The 20,806-nt window shown below is 39.4% G+C and overlaps 1 protein-coding gene across 1 annotated transcript in view; it reads right to left on the bottom strand.

Annotated features, from left to right (window-relative positions):
• Positions 1-20,806, bottom strand: part of GAB2 (GRB2 associated binding protein 2) — a 189,905-nt gene that overhangs the window by 109,050 nt on the left and 60,049 nt on the right. The gene's annotated exons all lie outside the window — the stretch shown is intronic.

Here is a 20,806-nt window from a genome sequence, read left to right as displayed (position 1 = left end):
CAGGAAAAGATGGGAATGAAAAAAATAGGTTGAGTCTCAATCACAGAGGGTCTTAAATTATCTACTAATGGTTTGCCTTGAAAAAGAATGTCAATGCCCAAAAGTTTGAGTAGAAAGAATACGATATAAAGAAAAAAACAATCAGGATTTAATAGCAAGATAGAGCTGGGCTTATATCCTAAACTGTAATCACTAGCAGCGTGACTTTGGAGAAGTAATTTAATCTCTTTGAGCTTTAGTATTTCCTCTATGAGTATAATATATACCTTTCTAGATTGAAATAAAGAAGAAATGGATGTTAAAGATCTTTATAAACCGGCAAGTGTAATATAAATATTAATTGTTATAATCATAAGCTGTGCTTTGGGAAAAAAAATCTTACAAACTTGTTGAGGATTTTTCAGAGGTGAGAGGAAAGCCTAGAAGTGAAAAAGACAGGAAGTGTGGTGGTAGGGTGATCCTTTGCTAGTGCAGACGAAGACATAAGCCCTATGATCCTCATCTGCAGACCCAAGAACCTAAGGAGCTGACCCTGAACCATTCCTTAAGCAACCACGTATCATACCAACCATTAGGCATCCATAATTCCAACTTACTCGATAAAAGAAATCCTGGGTCAATAATGGGATGATAGAAGTGATTTCCTGTTGCAGGTTATTTACTGGTGGCATTGCATTTGCAGCCTTCCCAAACAGCAATCCGTTAAACAGTCAGCCAAAAACACTAAGCGAAAGGGGGTCTTAAAAAGGCCATCAAGTGTCAGATGTTAATAACAGAGGAAACTGGGTGTGGAGTAGATGGGCACTCTCTGTATTATCTTATCAATTTTTCTGTAAACCTGAAACAGTTTGAAGAAATAAAAGTATTTTCTTAAAAAAGCACACTACAGGTTCAGAGTGGATTTATTTATAATAGCCTCAAACTGGAAACAATCCAGGTATCCATTCATAGGAGAATGGATTAAAAAAAACCCAAAAAACAAAAAACAAATGTGGTACATTCATGCAATGGACTACTACTCAGCAACAAAAAAGAATGGGCTATCAATATAATCTACAACATGGATGGATGTCCAAAGTATTGTGTTAAGCGAAAGAAGCCTTGCACAAAAGAGCACATTCTGTAAGATTCCATTTCCAGTAAATTCTAAAATAGGCAAAAATAATCTAGGGTGGGGAAAAAATGAGAATGGTTGCCTCTGGAAAGTGACGGTGGCTGTCTGGAAAGGCTCATGAGGAAACTTTCTGGGATGATGGTAATGTTTTATAGCTTGATAGGTGTTTGAGCTACACAGGTCCACACATCTGTCACATCTTAGAGAATGCTCACTTAAGATCTTGGCATTTCTCTCCATGTAAATTTTACCTTAGAGAAAAATATTAAAAAAATGCTAAGCTCTAGTTAATGAGTTCATGATATGCATGCTGAAATATTTAGGGAGAAATATATTGTATGAAATTTACTTTAAATGCTTTTAAAAGTAAGATTGATAGGGACGCCTGGGTGGCGCAGTCGGTTAAGCGTCCGACTTCAGCCAGGTCACGATCTTGCGGTCCGTGAGTTTGAGCCCCGCGTCAGGCTCTGGGCTGATGGCTCAGAGCCTGGAGCCTGTTTCCGATTCTGTGTCTCTCTCTCTCTCTGCCCCTCCCCCGTTCATGCTCTGTCTCTCTCTGTCCCAAAAAATAAATAAACGTTGAAAAAAAAAAAAAAAGTAAGATTGATAATGGGTGGACAAAGGGATGGATAGATGGATAGGAGGTGATACTGTAAATATAGTGATATATTAAAGGCAGAATTGAATTGGTAGATATATAGGAATACACTGTAAAATTCTTTCAACTTTGCTGTATGATTGAACATTTTCATTAAAAAATGTTGGGAAAAATAAAGAACATTTTGGGGGTCTTGTGTCTTAGATTTGGTGATGGAGAAAAAGAGATTATATTTAAGCTTATAAAGCTAGGCTCGTAGGCTCTTAATATTAATAAAAATCCTTCATAAATGCCTGGGTGGCTCAGTTGGTTAAGCGTCCGACCTCGGCTCAGGTCATGATCTCACGGTGGGTGAATTTGAGCCCTGTGACAGGCTCTGTGCTGACAGCTCAGAGGCTGGAGCCTGCTTCGGATTCTATATCTCCCTCTCTCTCTGCCCCTCCCCTGCTCTCTCTCTCTTGCTCTCTCTCTCTCTCAAAAATAAATAAAGATTTAAAAATTTAATAAAAAATAAAAATCCTTTACATTTAACTCTTTGTGTGAATACAGATAGCTTTTTTTGTATTTATCCTCATTTATCTCCCAATCTGATATGTGCACCTCTCAACTGTATTCTTGAGAATACCTTCATTTTAGCATTGATAATTTTGTAACTATGTTCATCTCTGTATCACCCTACTAGACTATCAAGAACTTCCTGAAGGCAGAGCTTTATTTTTCATTTTGATTTTGTGTTCTCTTTGCCTAGAACAGTGCCTGACAAATACAGAGGGCATTCATTCAAACATTTGTTGAGTGTATCCCATGGGTTACAAGGAGAGCTGGCTGGGGCAGGCTCTTTTCAGGGCCAAGGAGAGATATGGAAGAGTTCCCATAGAGACACGTGACCCAAAACACATTCTGTGGAAGTGATTCTGCACTTGGAAGGTAACAAGTTGATTCATTGGGACTTATTTGTATTTCCTCATCTAGCTTTGATTCTGTCATATTGCCACCGGAAATATCTTGAGATGAAGCTGGTGTGGTATATGATAACTTGGCTCACTCAACCTCTACTCCACTCCCCTTCTAGTTGGAAATACTGGAAAACTAAAAAAAATCACCTTCTCCAGATTCACTTGCAGTTAATCTGCCAGTTATTTGCACTCATACAAGATCGAAGCAAAGGGAAGACCATTTTTTCTGTTCCCTTGGCTGCAAGGGTCCAGACATGAAAGGGTTTTATGCACTTTCCAGTTTCCAGAGTGCCATGGGGCAGTTGTAGCAGTGGCTTCTCCAGTCCGACTTGTCAAATGCTAGTTCACAGCCACTGACTGAGTGGGGGTGGGGTGTTAGACTGATCACTCCAGGGGTAGTGGGGGTGAGGAGACAAATTGTTCATGGAGTCCCAGACCAGAACACATAGCTTTAGTTCTTCATACCATTTGGTAAGCATCTAATCCCTTTTATTAAATTCCTTCCTGTTCAAAGTATCTGGAATGGTTTCCATCTCTTGCACTGATCCCAGAGTATGAGAATAAAAATAAAAATAAAAAACAAGTTTGAGTGACTAAGGGCAGGCCCCTGTGAATGGGAAAGGGGCTGCATTTCAAAGTTTTTCACTATGAGTATCTATTCAAGTAATTGTTGAACCCTGCCTTGTGCCAAACACTGGGTGACGGGCTGGCCTGGAGAGACAGTGGTTTGCTTTCAGATAGCAGATCTGTGCTAATATGTGAAAGAAGAGCCCATAGTGATCCGTGTCTGAGAAAGGTAAGGAAAGGTCAGAATGAGAGTGCAGGTGCAGGGGTAGCTTTAGAGGGGAGAGAAAATGCTTACTCTCAGACCTCAAATCAGATAGTAACTAAGATGTTTAGCATTTTCATGTACAGTGTATTCATCTCCGTTATCTCATTGAACACCCTCTCCCACCAGCTCTGTTTTTTATTGGGCACTTCCGATGTGGCAGGCACTTTACATACGTTTTCTTATCTAAACTTTGGAACACTCTCTGAGGTGGGAACTGTTATTAGCTCCATAACTTGCCTGAGGTCTCACAGTTACTAATGGTCAGCACTCAAACTCGGATCTTTTGATCCTAAATTCTTAAGGGATAACAAAGTAAAAATTTCATTTCCTCAAAAGACATAACATGTTTAAAAACAACACTGTACAAACATGAGGGATTGTTATCCTTATCATAGAAAACCTTTCTCCAAGTTTGAAGTCTCTGAGGTAAAAGGCCCAGTGTCCATACTGCTCCAGCCCTAGAAGGGGATGACAGAGGTACCTAGTCTGGCTCAAATCAGATGAAACTCACAATGGACAAAGGGAGTGGGGGACAGAGAAGAAAAGCCATTTGCTGCCTCCACAGCCTCCTCACTAAGGCAGCTCTTTATCTCCTACACCATTGTTTACAGCTCTGAGGACACCATCCGGACCTAATAAATGAAAGTGTCCATTGGGAAGGGGAAAAACACACACATGCCCCCCTCCACATACAAAAGGACATTTGTGTCAGGCAGCCTAAGAGGCTGACACACACCAAGGGCTTGCCCCTCCTCTCTTCACCCCTGGAAACAGACAAGAAAGGCAGCTTTCTGGTATTCCACAAAAGGGGGAGGCTGCGGCAGGGAAGAGAACACACACTCTCTAAAACTGCTGACTTGATTCATCCCCAAACTGACACAATGCAGAGAGGAAGACTTCAGGAAATGGGCAGATTATGTCCAAGAAAAGATTTCCTGCAAGCGGTTAACGGGAAACTTACATGAAAAGTGAGGACTAAAAATACACAGGCTATTGGATGCTAGTGGGAGGGCCCTTAGTTCCTCAAGAAGTGTCTGACGAAGCTGCCAGGCTGGAAGCTCTCCCCACCCTCAAACCTAGTGACATCAACTTAGCATTGGCTTTATTCCCCTGAAAAGCTCATCAGGCACCTGATGTGATTAAAATTTCCATTTAACATTCATCAAGTCCATACTGTGTTCAAGGCTCTTTATTCATACAAGTCATCATAGCACTGAAGGTAGGAACCCCAGTACCTTATACACATAGCTTGACACAAAAGGTGATGAGAGTAGACAGGTAGTATAAATGATATTGTATCTTCAAGTGAATTTTATTTATTTATTTTTATTGATTTTTGAGACAGAGCGAGCGAGCATGTGCAAGCAGGGGAGGAGCAGAGAGAGAAGGGAACAGAAGATCTGAAAGTGGGCCCTGCACTGACAGCAGAGAGCTCGATGCGGGCTTGAATTCATGAACCGTGAGGCAGACTATTAAGTCATAAACCTCAAAGATCCAGGAGTTAGTAAGATTTAAAAGCTTGGAAGACCTGCACAAGTTTGGCGGTGGAATGCAAGGAAACTGATTTGCCCTTGAAGGCATATGTGATGTCAGGTCAAAGCTTGGCTTGAACACTAGGGCAACTAATATGCAACATTAGGAGACCAATAGGTAGCTATAAGAGAGTGCTGTTTGATTCTGAAAACGATGCTTAGAGGCAAGTAGGTGCTCAGAGGCAGAAGCAGGCCTGGGGAGTTCCTTCCATGTCCTAAGGCCAGTGCAGAAATCTGAAGAAGACAGGAGTTTGCTTTCAAAGCCTTCTCCTTCCCCTTCTCTTATACTTCCAGAAGCTTAATTCTGCCAAACATTTATTGAGCCCCAAATTGGTGTAATCCCTGCCCCCCTCCCAGCACCGAACAACAATGGATCAAGAACCTCACAGTCTGATAGGGAAGATGGGTTCCACAAATAACAGAAGGGAGGGGAGCAGTGCTGGGCTGTCAGCAAGAACTCATTGCCCTGCCATTCCATCAGCACGCTTCCTAATTGAGCAATTTATAAGTCCTCATACCCCGAAATTTGGGGCCCTAATTACAAAGGAAAATCTTATCACCAATCATCCTTCAAACATAGACACATACGGTAAGTCCTTCTTCCAGGTTTATAATAAACAATGTGAGGCCAAAGATCTTCCAGTATCCTATTTTTTATACACAGTGTGAGCCAGATGTGCAGGTACATTAGAAAAGAAACTGTAGGTGGTCCTCTGTGATTCGAGTCTAGGGAGGCAGGGCTGGGAGAACAGCACTTTTTTCTTTGTTTTGTTTAAATCAAGGATGATCTGAGACTTCCTTTGTTGTAAAATCCTAGGGATACGTTTGTTGTTGCTGCTCGTACCTTCACTGATTTCTTGGCAGCATGTGAGGCAGCCAAGTACTCCTCCTTTCCTGAAGGCTGCTCCCAAATCCTTTGGGTTATCTTATACCACAACTTCCTGCACCTCTGTGCTCCTTTTCAGTCTTTGTGGGGATGCTTGTATGAGGATATTAGACAAATGATCTATGATCCTCGGCTTTCTCTTTTCTCACTGTACAGACTCCTTGGGGATATAGATTTCTCTCATTGCAAAGAGCAGTCCTAGATTTCCGACTTCAGACTACACCTTAGGAGCTATTAAGCAGCCATGAGTAGAGTCAATACCTTCATTCTGCTCCTTCTTCCTTTTCTCTATATAAGAAGAAAGTGGGGTGGTAATTAACTGACACCTCAAATCTCCCAAGCCCTGGCAAAATGCTTCATAATATTAATAGATAATAATTAGGATTTTGAGTCTTGTTTTGTCTATGGATATCTGCACATTAAGTTTATTTTAGAATTTAGGACATATAGGTACCCCAGCTGTCATTTCATTTGCTATATTTAAACAACAGCCATCATCAGTCAGGAATATAAAGTATGGGGAAATTAGTGGCCAAAAGATAGGAGAAAAATGATGTTTGGAAATTCTTGGCTTTTGTGCAGTTAGAAACAAAACAAATAAGTTGGATTAGTGACTTAGGAAGTGATATAAATTAAACTAAAATATGTTAGCAACTACCCTCATCTCTACTTCTAAAGCTGCAGAGTCAAGGCAACGAGAAGAACTCCTCTGGATTCAAGTGTTCAGAAATCTGGCTATGTTTCCTCTGGCATCTACATTCCATTATGGACTTCTGAAGACCATAGCACTAGCAGAGAACAATGTTAAAAGCACCTTGGACTGGGCAAAAGGATTCTCCAACTGGCTTCGCTACTAAAAACTATTTGTTAAACATTCATCTAATATCCTCAAGTTCCAAGATCCTAGACATTCTTAGCATTTGGTGTCAGCAAAGGGTCACATAATCATTTACATCTTATTGTAGATTTTAATGGGTTTGATTTCCTTGCCCAGTTCTATTTGCCTCTTGAGTCAACTCTCCAAAAAGATACAGAAACAGTGGCAGAGTGTACAAAAGACACCAAAGAAGAAACCCAAAAGGGTTTCCTTTTGGCTGTAGTCTCCCAGATGGCAGTGAGGGGCAGGAATTTTTGCCCTACTAGAGTAAGTAGGGCAAAATTCCTCAGAGTTAAGGCAAAGTTAAGACTTAGTTAAGAAGAGATCAAAGAGTATTAAACATGGAATGATGTACTTCATCCCCTGAGAATCCCTACTATTCTCTTAGGAGAGAAGAGCAAGAAGGGGGATGTTGGAGGAAAAAATGGTAGAGGTTTGAGCAAAAGAAAATAAATTCCTCCCCCACAGAAAACCATCATTCTAATCATGCCCCAAAACTACAGTACCTCACATCCAGGTAACAGCAAGAAACAGAAAATGTTCTGTAAATAAATGAATAGCAATTAGGTTTCTCTGTACATTCCAGAGGGCACATTCTATGCAGACCCTGAAATTAAGGAGCTCCAAATCTAGTTAAGAAGCCATGTGTATTTAAAAAATATAAAGCAGCAAATAGACATGTCATAAGTGATACTAGGAGTTTAGAGTGGTGAGCAACTGCTGTGGTTCTGGGTGGTCTAGAAAGGCTGGAGGTCTGGAGCTGGGCCAGGTCAATGTGAAGGCCTGGATTATGCTATCCTTCCTGGTTGACATTTCTTCTCTGAATCAATCATCAAGGAACTTCCAAACACGCAATAACAATAACCACCAAGAAACTCTTCACACAGGTAAGTAAAATTACTTCATAAAGTGTAAAAATGTTTAATATCCTATCAGTGGAATCTTTTTTTTTTTTTTAATTTTTTTTTTCAACGTTTATTTATTTTTGGGACAGAGAGAGACAGAGCATGAATGGGGGAGGGGCAGAGAGAGAGGGAGACACAGAACCGGAAACAGGCTCCAGGCTCTGAGCCATCAGCCCAGAGCCCGACGCGGGGCTCGAACTCACCGACCTCGAGATCGTGACCTGGCTGAAGTCGGACGCTTAACCGACTGCGCCACCCAGGCGCCCCTATCAGTGGAATCTTGAGAAGAGCATGAGGGGGATTATCTGTTATCATCATCATCATCACAGCATTTACCATGAATTGAATGTTGAGCCAACACTGCAGTGTTGGCTGGATAACATAACACCCATTCACAATCTCTGTCTTATTTGCCTTCATTACAGAATCTAGAAGCAGAACATTTCCTTTTCTAGCCCTTCTTGTAAATGGAGGTATCTATGTTCCACATTTTGTACAATGAGACATAAGCAGAAATCTGCTGGGGCCCATTTTGATTTTCCTGTTTCCACAAAGTAGAAGCCAGCATGTTACGGAAAGCTGAATAGGAAGATACAAAGAATAAGCATCTTTAAGCACAACACTGAGTATTTAAAACTAAGGTGGCAACTGCTTATCATAGAATTCTTGTAATGTGGTGGTGATTTAAACCACTCTCCATTAGCTTAATAAATTGAAAAGATTCCTGATATACTTCCCATGTGCTTAACCAAGATTATAAGGTAGGTAAGTGACACAAACAGAACTGAAGCCCATGTATGACAGATCCAAAACCCTGACTCTTACATGACACTAACAAGGGTGCACGTGTTCTCTGAAAACTCAGGTGTCTTAATGACCAGTCCAGTGGTTGTTTTGTTTGGAGGGACTGCTCCTCCTATGATGGTCATAGCCATTCTTACTGTAAAATTTTATATCATGGATACATCTTAATAATATGCTTCAAAAAAACAATGACACCAATTTCATTGGCTCTCAGACCAGGGGCAAAGGGATTCAACTTATTGACCCAATCAGTTATCTTCTCGTGATTCCCTTCTTACACTCTAGGACCTTCTTCTTCCATTCTGAATTTCTTTCATGTTTGAAATCCAGAAAAATTTAACATTTGCCTACAGAAACTTTCCATCTCCCCTTTCATTTTCTGCACCCATTTGGGCTTTCAAGATGGCCACAAATGAGTTCGGCCCTTGTTTTCTATACAATAGGCAAGTGTCATTTCAACAAACTAAGCATCTGATAACACTTAAAAATAAACAGTACACTGTTTCTGGAGGGTCACTTATCCCCTTACAATAGAGCAAATTGGAAAGATCATTCAGAAATATTTCAAAGCCTAAAACAACACTGAGCTGATGGTGACAGTGATCAGCTGTTGGCAGCTGGTCGGGTTTTCATGGCTTTACTCTCAAGTGAAATGCACTCCTTATCTGTGGTTATGACTGGCCATTACATAGGAGGATTAATGGGGTTGCTTTTGGCTGTCATAGAAAGCTTAGGATGTCTTCTCTATGTGGGTCCCTAAAAGCAGACATCCTCTCTGCAAAGCTGACAGGTCACCTCCCTCAACCAATTAGCTAATTGTCTGAAATCACTCCTCGTAGATCAAGAAAAACTGTCTTGTGAATGAACTCTGTTCATGCAGAAAGCAAGAGCCTTTTGTTTCCTTCTCAAGACCCTATTCAACTCAAAGGCCCCTTCCATCTACAAAATTGTAAATTCTACAAATGTGAACAATCGGCTCCAAAGAATGAATCCTTCCGGCTTTCCAGTGAATGAGTACTTTTTTTATTACAGGGTTTTGGGTTTTTTTTTTTTTTGTTGTTTTGTTTTGTTTTGGTTTGGTTTTTGAAGAAAATTGTTTTTTAAATGTAGCTTCCAGACTGCACCAGGTGTGAAATGGTAAATAAAACAACGTGCAGTTGTGTTGGCCATCTTTAATTGTTCCCTTCAAAGCTTGCCAAACTGATGTCATTCTGGATGCTTTCTATTCTGCTGACCAAGCTAGGCCTTCCTAGAAAAATCTATAGACTGTCCAGTTCTAATCAAGATGTTGCATCAAATTCTAAAAGCTCAGAGTTATCCAGGAGATTGGTAGCTAGCTCTCACTGAATAAAAAGGAGTGAGTCGCCCCTTTGCTGTGGTTAATACTAGGAACTGGAGACAACCTTTGTCTCTGGCCTGCTGGAATAAGATGGGCTAAAAATCAATCACTTTGCATTCAGTGATAAGACACCCTTTTTTTTTTATATCATTTGCATACTGTCTTTCACTGACCCTTATTTTCCTGCTTCCAAATACAATGCTATTTTGTTCAGACATCTACCCTTTCCTGTGCCATTTCCCCCTACAACTTAAAACTCCTTCTTCAAAAGCTAAAATCCTACAAAGCAAAGACACAACAGACAGCCTCTATCTCTTGCATCTGAGTTTTTACTGGAAAAGTTTTACTGGAGATACAAGGGCTCAATAAGGGATGGGCAAAATTTTAATAGAGATGGGGAAAGGAGTAGAAGCTCCCTTGGAAATGGAGGAAAGAAAGTACTTTCCATGTGACAGATACTATGCTAAGTACTTTCACATAAATGATTGATACCTTATAACAGATGACACGGGGAAAGGCAAGTATTATTATTATTGTCATCATCATCTCAAAGTATTTAATCAGTTAAAAAAATTTGCCCAAGACAAAAAGTGTGTGTGTGTGTGTGTGTGCGCGCGTGCTTGGCTGGCTCAGTTGGTAGAGCGTGTGACTCTTGATCTCAGGGTTGTGAGTTCAAGCCCCATGTTTGGCCTGGAGCCTACTTAAAAAAAAAAATTGCCCAAGGTTACAGGTCTCAAGCCCAGCTGTAGCTCCAAATCATCTCTCCTCACCAAACTGATGAACAGTGACATGGAGGCAGGAAGGAACAAGACTCATTTAGGGTGGGAACTGAGCCCATATGGTAGGCAAGCATATGGTAGCTTCTGAGCATCTGTTCTTTGGGAGTCACCATTTAAAGAAAAGGGCCCTACTAGTGCTATTAGCTGTAAACACAGTGAAACTGCTGATCATTTTGACAAGGTAAATCAGAAAGAGTGAAGTCTTTTAAGAAACCATCTGTAGTTCTGATATTGATGACTCTAGTTCAGGATCAGGATAGCTACTTCTTTCATCATTTCCTTTTGGCAATATATTTGAATTGAACCTAAATGCTACCTGAGCCTTGACCACAGTGTGTACCAGTGATCTAGCTCAGCATAGCTGAAGGCAATGATTATTCAAGGAACACTACGTGGGTACCTCCTGTCACACCTACATTTTGTATGCTATACAAGATTCCCCAGTTATGTCTCAGGGTCTTTTTCCATTTACCAACATTATCCCCTTTCCTATTTCTCTATTCACAGGCTCTAAAATAAGGCCTGAAACACAGCAGTTACTTAACTAAAGTTTACTGAAGAAATACTACATAACAGGCATCCAATAAATGTTTGTTGAGTAAATAAACTAGACACTTCTATTAGAAGAAGTGGATGAGAGATGTTAAATCATAGACTCAAGGTTAGAGTACTGGGGTACAATGTAAAGTAAGTTGGTAAATACAACTTGGAGATGCTAGATGGGCTGGGGGTGCCCTGAATATCAGGCACTGGAACTTGAATTCATTTTATAGGCAACAAGAAAGAGAATACTGAATGTTGCTGAGGATGAAAAAATCGTGGGCACGGTGGTAGGGAGGGAGGAGGGTAATACTCAAAATAATTCTAGATGGTCAGACAACAGCCTGAAGATACCAAACAAGAGTTGAAAAGTGAAGTCCTAGAAGGGAGAGGGCCAGAAAGAAGGATAGAAAGCATAATCCTTATCTTTGTTTCACAAAACTTCTTACCTTTTCATGATGATACCAAAGGTCTAATTCCTTCACTACTCTCTCTCTATTGCCACCTTTGAATTTGTCTTGGTTATTCTTCAAGAATTTTCTTCCTCTGACCCCACCTTAAAATTTCTGAAGCCAGTTATTATTTAATTAGATAAATATAATGTGTCATAGCCTCAGAACTGTTTTCAAATGTCTCATAATTTCCGTCTTCTGTGGGAGAGAAAGGCCAGTGTAAATATATTGTGTTCTTGCCCCTATGGACAAGATGGACTTCGCCTACTCAATTCTGGTCAGAGCTAAAACAGCTTAAAATGATTTCTCTATCTTCCCTATCAAAGCACAGCAGAAATAAATATAGGGAGTACCTCATTCTGTGGCACATGTAAATAAGGATACTCAGAGAAACAAACATTTCTACCCATAATTTTTCCTTGCTTCTGCCAAGAGTGACCATTGTCAACTGATCTGCCCAGAACTCCCCACTGTGCCTTTGTGCTTGGGCTCATCCTCACACATTATGTACCCCAATCTTACTCCCCAGATACATTGAAATTATACTCTTCCTTCAAGGATTACCTTCAATGCCACTTCCTCTAGACTGTTTCCTTTGATTTTTAAGTAGAATGCAAAACTTTCTCAACTAAACCCCTTTAACACCTTCTCTGTACCTCTTCTTACAAATCACAAAAAGACCTGTGTTATAGTTTCTTATGAATGTGTCCTATATCCCACTTTATTTTTAAAAATTTTTTTAACATTTATTTATTTTTGAGAGAGAGTGAGTGAGCCAAGAAGGGGCAGAGAGAGAGAGAGGGAGACACAGAATCCAAAGCAGGCTCCAGGCTCCGAGCTGTCAGCACAGAGCCTGATGCGGGGCTCGAACCCACTAACTGTGAGGTGAGATCATGACCTGAGCCGAAGTCTGGCGCTCAACCGACTGAGCCACCCAAGCATTCTCTACATCCCACTTTATTTCCTCCATATGAAATTAGTTTTGAAGTAAGGGTCTATATCATTTGGACATCCCCCACAGTTCCCAGTATAGCATAGGTACTTAGTCCACATAGGAAGCTCTCAACACTTACTGAAATGAATTAATGAACATATTACTTTAAATTTTTTTTTTCAACGTTTATTTATTTTTGGGACAGAGAGAGACAGAGCATGAACGGGCGAGGGGCAGAGAGAGAGGGGGACACAGAATCGGAAACAGGCTCCAGGCTCTGAGCCATCAGCCCAGAGCCCGACGCGGGGCTCGAACTCACGGACCGCGAGATCGTGACCTGGCTGAAGTCGGACGCTTAACCGACTGCGCCACCCAGGCGCCCCATGAACATATTACTTTAAATGAACATTCATATACATTACTTCAGGGTATGATTATCTCTACTTTACAAATAAGAAAATGAAGGTTTATAAAAGTTAAGTGATTCAGAAAACAGGCCATGCTTTCCACAAAAGCTGAGATAAAAGGCCCAAATAAGAGGATTCAGATTGAATCTGGGGACTTCTTGGATAACAGCTCCTATCTTTTATTGAATTATCAACTGAGAACATAAATTGCTACTTTTGGGGGGAATAAATGTGTCAATATGTATATGAATATCCATAAAAAATCATATAATTTAAACTTGTATGTCTACTTCATAAATCGATCTTAATATCCAGAGATGCAGATAGACTTATGCATGAAGATGACCATCATACTGTTGTTCAAAATAATGACAGAATCAGTAAAATCTTCTGTTACCCAATTGAAATACTGAAAATATGTTTACTTCTCCTCCCTCCCAGATTCCAAAGACATGACAAAGTAGTACAAGGCTGAATAAATGAATACCTGTGCTTAGGGTGGGAGAGAAGAATAAAGAAAAAGAACAGACCAGAACATTTTTTTTAATGCATTTTATCATTTTTTTAAAGTAATATTTACATTCAATGGGAGGGGTCAAATTCATGACTCTGAATTGACATGTGATTAAGAGTCACATGTACTACTGACTGAGCCAGCCAGGCACCCCTAGACCAGAAATTTTTAACACTTTTCAAAAGATGGGAAGTAGATGGAATTACATTGGTAGATGTGCTACAATGTAGATGTATCTACAGCCCACCCAAGTGAAGGAAGCCCGGTAAAGGAACATGGGGAAAAGATGCATGTAGTAGCCAATGCTGCTTCTTGATAAGGCCTAGAAAGGTATCATGCTGGGGATCAGAGCAGTACTGTTCAAAAGAAATGTAATACAAGCCACATACGTAATTCTGAAATTTCTTTTTATGCTTAAAAAGTAAAAAGAAACAGATAGGATTAATTATAATAGTATATCCAAAGTATTATCATTTCAATATATAATCAATGTAAAAATGAGATATTTTATCTTGTCTTTTTGTTCTTTGAAATCTGATTTGTATTTTACACTTACATCATATCTTAATTCAGATGAGCCAGATTTCAAGCTCACTTATAGCTAGTAGCTATTGTAACTGATATCACAGAATCAAAGAAAAAGGAGAGCAACGTCAGGAAAAAGAGCAGAAATCAGTGATTAATTGAAGAACTTTCTAAAGAACCAGTTGGGTAGAAACAGTTTAGACACACAAGAACATAGAAAGTTTAACTTCTATGCACTCTTTCTGAAAGATGCTTTTAGGGATGCTTTATGGCAAAGTTAAAAAGGATTCTAAGAAAGAGATGACATAGGGTACAAGAAAGGAATTTAACCCAGGACTTCAATGAAATGATAGCAGGCTTTGAGATTAAAACAGGAACTCTGTGGACTTAGAGAAGAATGTGTTAAGATGAAAGTTGGGGCATCTGGGTGGCTCAGTCGGTTAAGCAACTGACTTCATCTCAGGTCATGATGTCATGGTTCGTGGGTTTGAGCCCGGCATCGGGCTCTGTGCTGACAGCTCAGAGCCTGGAGCCTGCTTCGGATTCTGTGTTTCCCTCTCTCTCTGCCCCTCCCCCATTTGTGCTCTGTCTCTCTCTTTCTCAAAAATAAATAAAATGTAAAAAAAATAATAATAAAAGATGAAAGTTATTTCCCTAAAACAAACAGTATGATTAGGAAGCCAACTGATGTTAGTCATAAGGTAAAGGCAGATGCTTCTTTCTTCAGTCAGGAAAAAAAGGCAATCCAAAACTCCCAAGAAAACAAAAAACAAAGACAAGGTGTAAATATGAAGCAAAGAAAATATGGCAAGTGATGGAATGTAGAAAGAGAATCTATTTGATCTTGATGTTTGAAATAGTCTCGTTTAAGTGTCATGGGTTTAGTACCAAAGAACTTTATTTTCTTCTTATGGGTCAACTTATGCAATTCTTCTCTGCTGTAAATATTTATATAATTGTAATACTGAAAAGGATATTTATTAGTTTTTAATTCTTAGAATCAATCCCCAGGTGAAACTTAAGACTTCTTTATTTTAGAAATCTGAATGTAAATGTTATTTAGTTACACAATACATACCTTATGATAGGAATGGACTAATTATCTCATCTTACTTGTTGGAAAGCCAAAATACTCTATATACAGTTAAAGAGAGAAAAATAGAATTTTTGGTGTAAGTGGTAAGCTGCGTAAGGTAAGTCTGACTAAGGGGCCTTAATAATACAATGATGCCCCTGTTCTTTATCCAGAAACGCTAAGGATCCAATATTCTGGTGCTACAAAGTATTTTAATGGCTGAATCACATTGCAGTCATTAAATTATCTTCAAAATTTATAACAAGCATTTTAAAACTTATAATGTGAAGTGAGATAAACTATATCCAAAATTATAGACAGTATGAAGCCTGGGCAAATGAAATGAAATTAGAGCTACATTTATATGTATTAGGAGAGACTTAGGTTAGAGTTAAGTAATCACCAGACTTCTGAGAGGCTTGAGAATCCAGCTGAGGAAACACAAGTGTACAAAGAATAGTCAAGTGTAAGTGCCAGGCACTGGTACTACATCTGATCTATCTCTGTAAACAATCTCCCTTCCCCAACACACACAGTTTATACTTGCTAAATATTCACAGATTAAGATTCTCAAGGCTACTTGAATGCTTTAGGATGGCCAAGGAACCATCCAGCTTGGCAGTGTAGCCAAAGGAGGCTTCCTGGAAGAGGTAAACCCTGAATTGTATCTCAAAGGATGGACAGGTTTGAAATGGTGACTGGGGAGACCCCAGACTCCTTAATGGGTGAAGGGCCAACTCCTCAGACTGAAATGCAAAGAAGACTCCCATGGAAGACAGGGAAATGAGGCTACTTTTAAGGTGTGGTAACCAGAAGTTACTGAGAGACACTGGTTTGTCCCCATCCCACCACTGACACAGAGATTCATGTTTTGGAGGCTATATTGCAGAAGATGGAGGTACTCCCAAATGTGTAAACTGAGTTCCCTTCTTCCCATTAACCTATACTTGATCCTGTCTGTATTAGCCAAATAGACTATCTTTTCTCTTCCATTCTTCTCCCAACTTAGGCTTCTGCCCAGAAGATAAGCTTCTCACTAGCAAACACTCAGATGTAGAGTTTGCTTCTAGAGACCCAGGATAATCTACTTGGAATCCTCAAGGGAAAAAACAGGCAGAATGAATTTAATGCTTCACCTTCCATGGCTGGACTTCGATATAAGACTACCCAGCTTAAACAAAGCAGTATATTTGTTAAGGCATCTTAAATTAGGGCTCCGTACTAAAAAACATCCTTTACAAGTCTCAAACACCCCTTCTTCAGACTATTTATAAGTAACCCATAAAAAGAGTGTTTATTCTTTGGAAAGAGATATAATAGAAGAGGAGAACAGGAAGAGATAATATAAGCACACACACATGCCAGACATCGTACAGACATTCTATAACAAATCCATAGAGCACTTGTTATGCCCATTTTACAGGCAAGGAAAAGGAAGTTCAACTTCACAGAGATTGAGTGATTTGCTGCCTATGTAAATACTGGAGCTGGAATTCAAATCTACAAACTTCTTACTTCAAAACTCAGTGCTCTTCCCCCTATACCATACAGCCTCAGAAAGAAAGAAAGAAGGAGTGAATTTACCAAAGCTACATTGTTGAAAAGCAAGAACAGAGAGGTACAGCTGTTATCTTCACAAACCCTCCCATATATATTTTTTAAAGAAACAAAATGGTCTTAATAAGACTCAGACTCTTCTAAAATGACAAAAACAAAGAGCCTTAAGTAGACCTTTCTTTCAAAGGGGAAGGGGGGAATTAAATATCAGAAAGTAAGGGACTTCTCCTCTCACATGAGTCTGTCACAGCTCAAAGGATATTTTAGGGAAAAGATACTTACCTAGTGTGACCACAGAATCTAAGAGAATTTAGAAGGGGTGGTGGAGAAGAGAGAGGGAGAGAAGGGAGACTGACTCATTATTTGTTTTCCAAATATAAAAACTGAAGCAAAACACAGTGAGACTCAGCTATCCAGCTGGGTGCTCTTAAGGATTAACTGGGTGTGTGGCCAGGCACTTAACTTCATATTTCAGATGGACCGCTGTAAAATGGAAGAAGAACTCATAATAAGGTTTCTTGTCAAGAGAGCACCAAGAGAGTTGTATTTATAGCTTCTGAAATACAGACCTAAGCAAATGGCCTGACATGGAGTCCCGGGCCCTAATTCCAATATACCTGCTATAGTTAATGTCATAAGGTTGTGCTTGGGGATATGAATGTCCTGATAATGGCAGCGTCATCCTGTATTTTTATACCCTTCTCACAGGTTACAGCTGGGCTTTTAAAATACAGATTCCAATTCAATATTGAAAACAAAATGCCAGTGTAATAGAGTAGAAAGAATATGGGATTTGGCACTGGGCCATCATGGACCTGAATCTTGGTTGTAAGATCTGAACAAGATACTTAATCTTTCTGAGACTTATTTTCCTCATCATTAAAATGAGGGATAATTACCTTAGAACACTTATTTATTGAGAATTAAATAGAGCTCCTGATACATAAAACACTGTAAAGATAATTTCCATATTAATCCTTACCTCACACCATATAAAAAATTTAACTTGAAATGGATCATAGATCTAAGTGTAAAAGCTAAAACTCACAGCTCCTCGAAGAAAAGAGAAAAATCTTCGTAACTTTGAGGCAGAAAAACAAACAAAAAAACATAATCATAAAAGAAAAAAAGAATAAATAGACCACCAAAATTCAAAGCTTTTGCTCCTCAAATGGCACCATTAAAGAAAATGAAAAGGCAAGCCATACTGAAAGAAAATACATGTTTTCACACACCAACAGAAAAATTACAGCTATTTCTACCTTACAAAAAGCTGGTACCCAGACCATTTAAAAAAACTCTTAGAACTTAGTTAACAAGAAGATAAATGAAACCATATAAAAAATGATCAGAAGCCTTAATCAGAGACTACACAAAAGAAGCTATACAAAAAGCCAGTTAGCACATGAAAAGATGCTAACGATTATTAGACATCAGGAAAAAGTAAATTGAAACCACAGTTATACACTATTACCTGTAAACCCCTCAGAAAAACTAAAATTAAAAAGACTGACCATACCAAGTGCTGATGAGAATGCAGAGCAACTGAAAATCACATACTGTTGCTGGGGATGTACAATAGTACAGCCAGTCTGGAAAACAATGTCTTAAAAAGTTTAAGAAACAATTATTCTATGACCCAGCCCATTTGACTCCTGGGTATTTACACAAGAGAAATGAAAACATGTATCCGCACAAAGATGTGCAAATAAATGCTCCTGTCAGCTTTATTTAAAATAGCCAGAAACTGAAAAAACCCAATGTCCATCAATAGGTAGTATATCCATACACTGGAATCCTACTCAGTGATAAAAAGGACCTGTGCACCAACATGGACACATCTAAAAAACATTATGCGGAAAGAAGTCAAACCAAAAGTGTCTATATTACATAATTCTATTCACATAAAATGCAAACTCATCTGACAACAGAGGAATGCTTGCCTGAGGCTGAGGAAAAAGAAAGGGACAGATTGCAAAGGGACAAGAGAAATTTTGGGGGGACTAAGGGAAATGTTCTGTATCTTGACTGTAGTAGTCATTTCATGGGCAGAGCAACTGTCAAACTCACTGAATTGAAACAGATTTATTTTGTGTACATTATTCCTTAAAGTTGATAAGGAAAAAAAAATTAATTCACTTTGCCTCTCCTGCCACTAGAATCAAGTTAAAAAGCTACTACTGCCCACTTCTTGGTCACAGGGGAAACAAAAAGCTGTACATAAAAGGGTGGTATTGCAAAAGCCCTGTAATTTAGTATCAATAAAGTGTTTCATTTATTGAATATCAATCAGGTGTTTGGTAACATAAGGCACTTCATATATATTATCTTATTTAATTCTAACAAATTTGACGAGGTAGGCACTATTAGCTCTTTTACCTGTTGAGGAAACAGGTTCAGAAAATTTAAGAAATTCATCAAAAGCCACCCAGATGTAAATGGTAGAGTTAGATTCAAGGATGGATCTGGATTCAAAACAGTAAGCTTGACTTCAAAGACAATGCTATTATTTCCTACAGTGCTTAGGGCATCCTCAGAAAGGCAGAGCCGTGATGGCCCAGAGACAGGAAGTGTTAGTGAAGATTTCCTTTATCAGAACTGGGAAATCCTCTCAAGCAGGGGAGTTTTAGCAGTCTATTTCAAAGGAGACTGGGAGGATGGGAAATGGGGTGCAGCTCTGCTTGTGAGGCCAAAGACAATCCTCTCTCTCGGTTCCAGCATCTGCTGGTATTTTGTTAACTCTTGGCTCCTCCATATTCACCCACCCACTGGTTTCCCAGGGAAAAAAAGCCAAAATATCTTGGCTGAACAGGCGAATGGGTCACAGATGACAGAGGTAAAAAAAAAAAAAAAAAAAAAAAAAAAAAAAAAAAGAGACATTCTGTAAATATGCTTCTTTTTAAAAGCAAAAACAAACTGCACACTTCCTTGTTCTGCATTTTCCTTATTCTCTTTGAGTTATCCATCTTCTGAAACATTTTCTTGTCTACATTTTCATTCATCATAGTGGAAAAAGTAAGGCAAATGGATCATGCTGGAAGTTTAAATAAATTTACAGTCTTCCTATTTCAGACCAGCTGTAGCCCATCTCCCCTGAAGCCAGGCCAACAAGAAGGTGCCTTGAGCTGCAGAAAATGGGCCATGGGAAACTAGGACCTGGAGGGGCGGCTCGGCACTGGGACCAACATTGTGGACAGAGCGTAAAGAGACCTGGGTTCTGGGATTAACTTTGTATAATTAAGTTAGAGACTCTGTCACGTCACTGTCCCTCTCAGAGTCTCAGAAGATTGGACTAAACATGTTTTTCAACTTTTAACAAAGGCCCTCCGTTTATAACCAAAAATAATCTTCCCCCTAAACCCTCAGATTCTCATGCACTTCCTCTTTGAGAATTGCTCTGTTGCCTTTTTATTCCCCCACAGCCAAGCTTCACTTTCTGAAGTTTATACTATAAAAATAGGCAACTTCAGTGTACTAGTATATTATAATCCCAGACAAAAACTTTCAAACAGTATATACAAACATATACTGAAATTCTGTCATAATCCTTAGTGTGTGGCATTGAGAACCAGAGATTAGATGCCCTATTGCAAACTGCAGTATTTTTGGTTGTTCTTCATTTCCTCTCCCGATTTAGTTTGAACTGCAATTTTACTAAAGCTCCTTTGCTCCCTTCTTCACACATGGTAAGAAGTCACAGGGACATGTGCTTTTGTGCTCCTTTAACTAGAGCATCCTCCCCCAAACTACACTCTGCCAAATTGTTTCTGGTAAGCAACTTTGCAAAGTAAAAATTCCCTAGACGATCTGGACAGGGTGTGAAAGAAAGACCCACAACCCAGCAGGGGAACTGAAACATTCTCCCCCAGTGTCCACTTCTGTCCTGGGAGGATGGGGGCAGGGAAGTTGCGGAAGAAGCTTTTAAAGGAAGCAAACTTGCAGGACTTTTGCTGCAAACAATTGTGTACTGTATCCAGCTGTTAAATAAGGCAACAGTCAGCTCAAAACCAGAGGAGAACAAAGGGGTCTGATCCCTTGCTCCTAAAACAGCAAAGTACTATGCTTCTGCTTCACATGTTTACAGCTTAGCACCTGTTTCTAGCTTCCAGGTCTGGAGCTCTAAGAAGTGTAAACCTTTATTTTTACATACAAAATATTGTGCAGAACCATAACACAAAAA

This window comes from Lynx canadensis, chromosome D1, assembly GCF_007474595.2.
Source record: "Lynx canadensis isolate LIC74 chromosome D1, mLynCan4.pri.v2, whole genome shotgun sequence".
Lineage (NCBI taxonomy): Eukaryota > Metazoa > Chordata > Mammalia > Carnivora > Felidae > Lynx > Lynx canadensis.
This window is presented reverse-complemented; position numbering and strand designations above follow the sequence as displayed.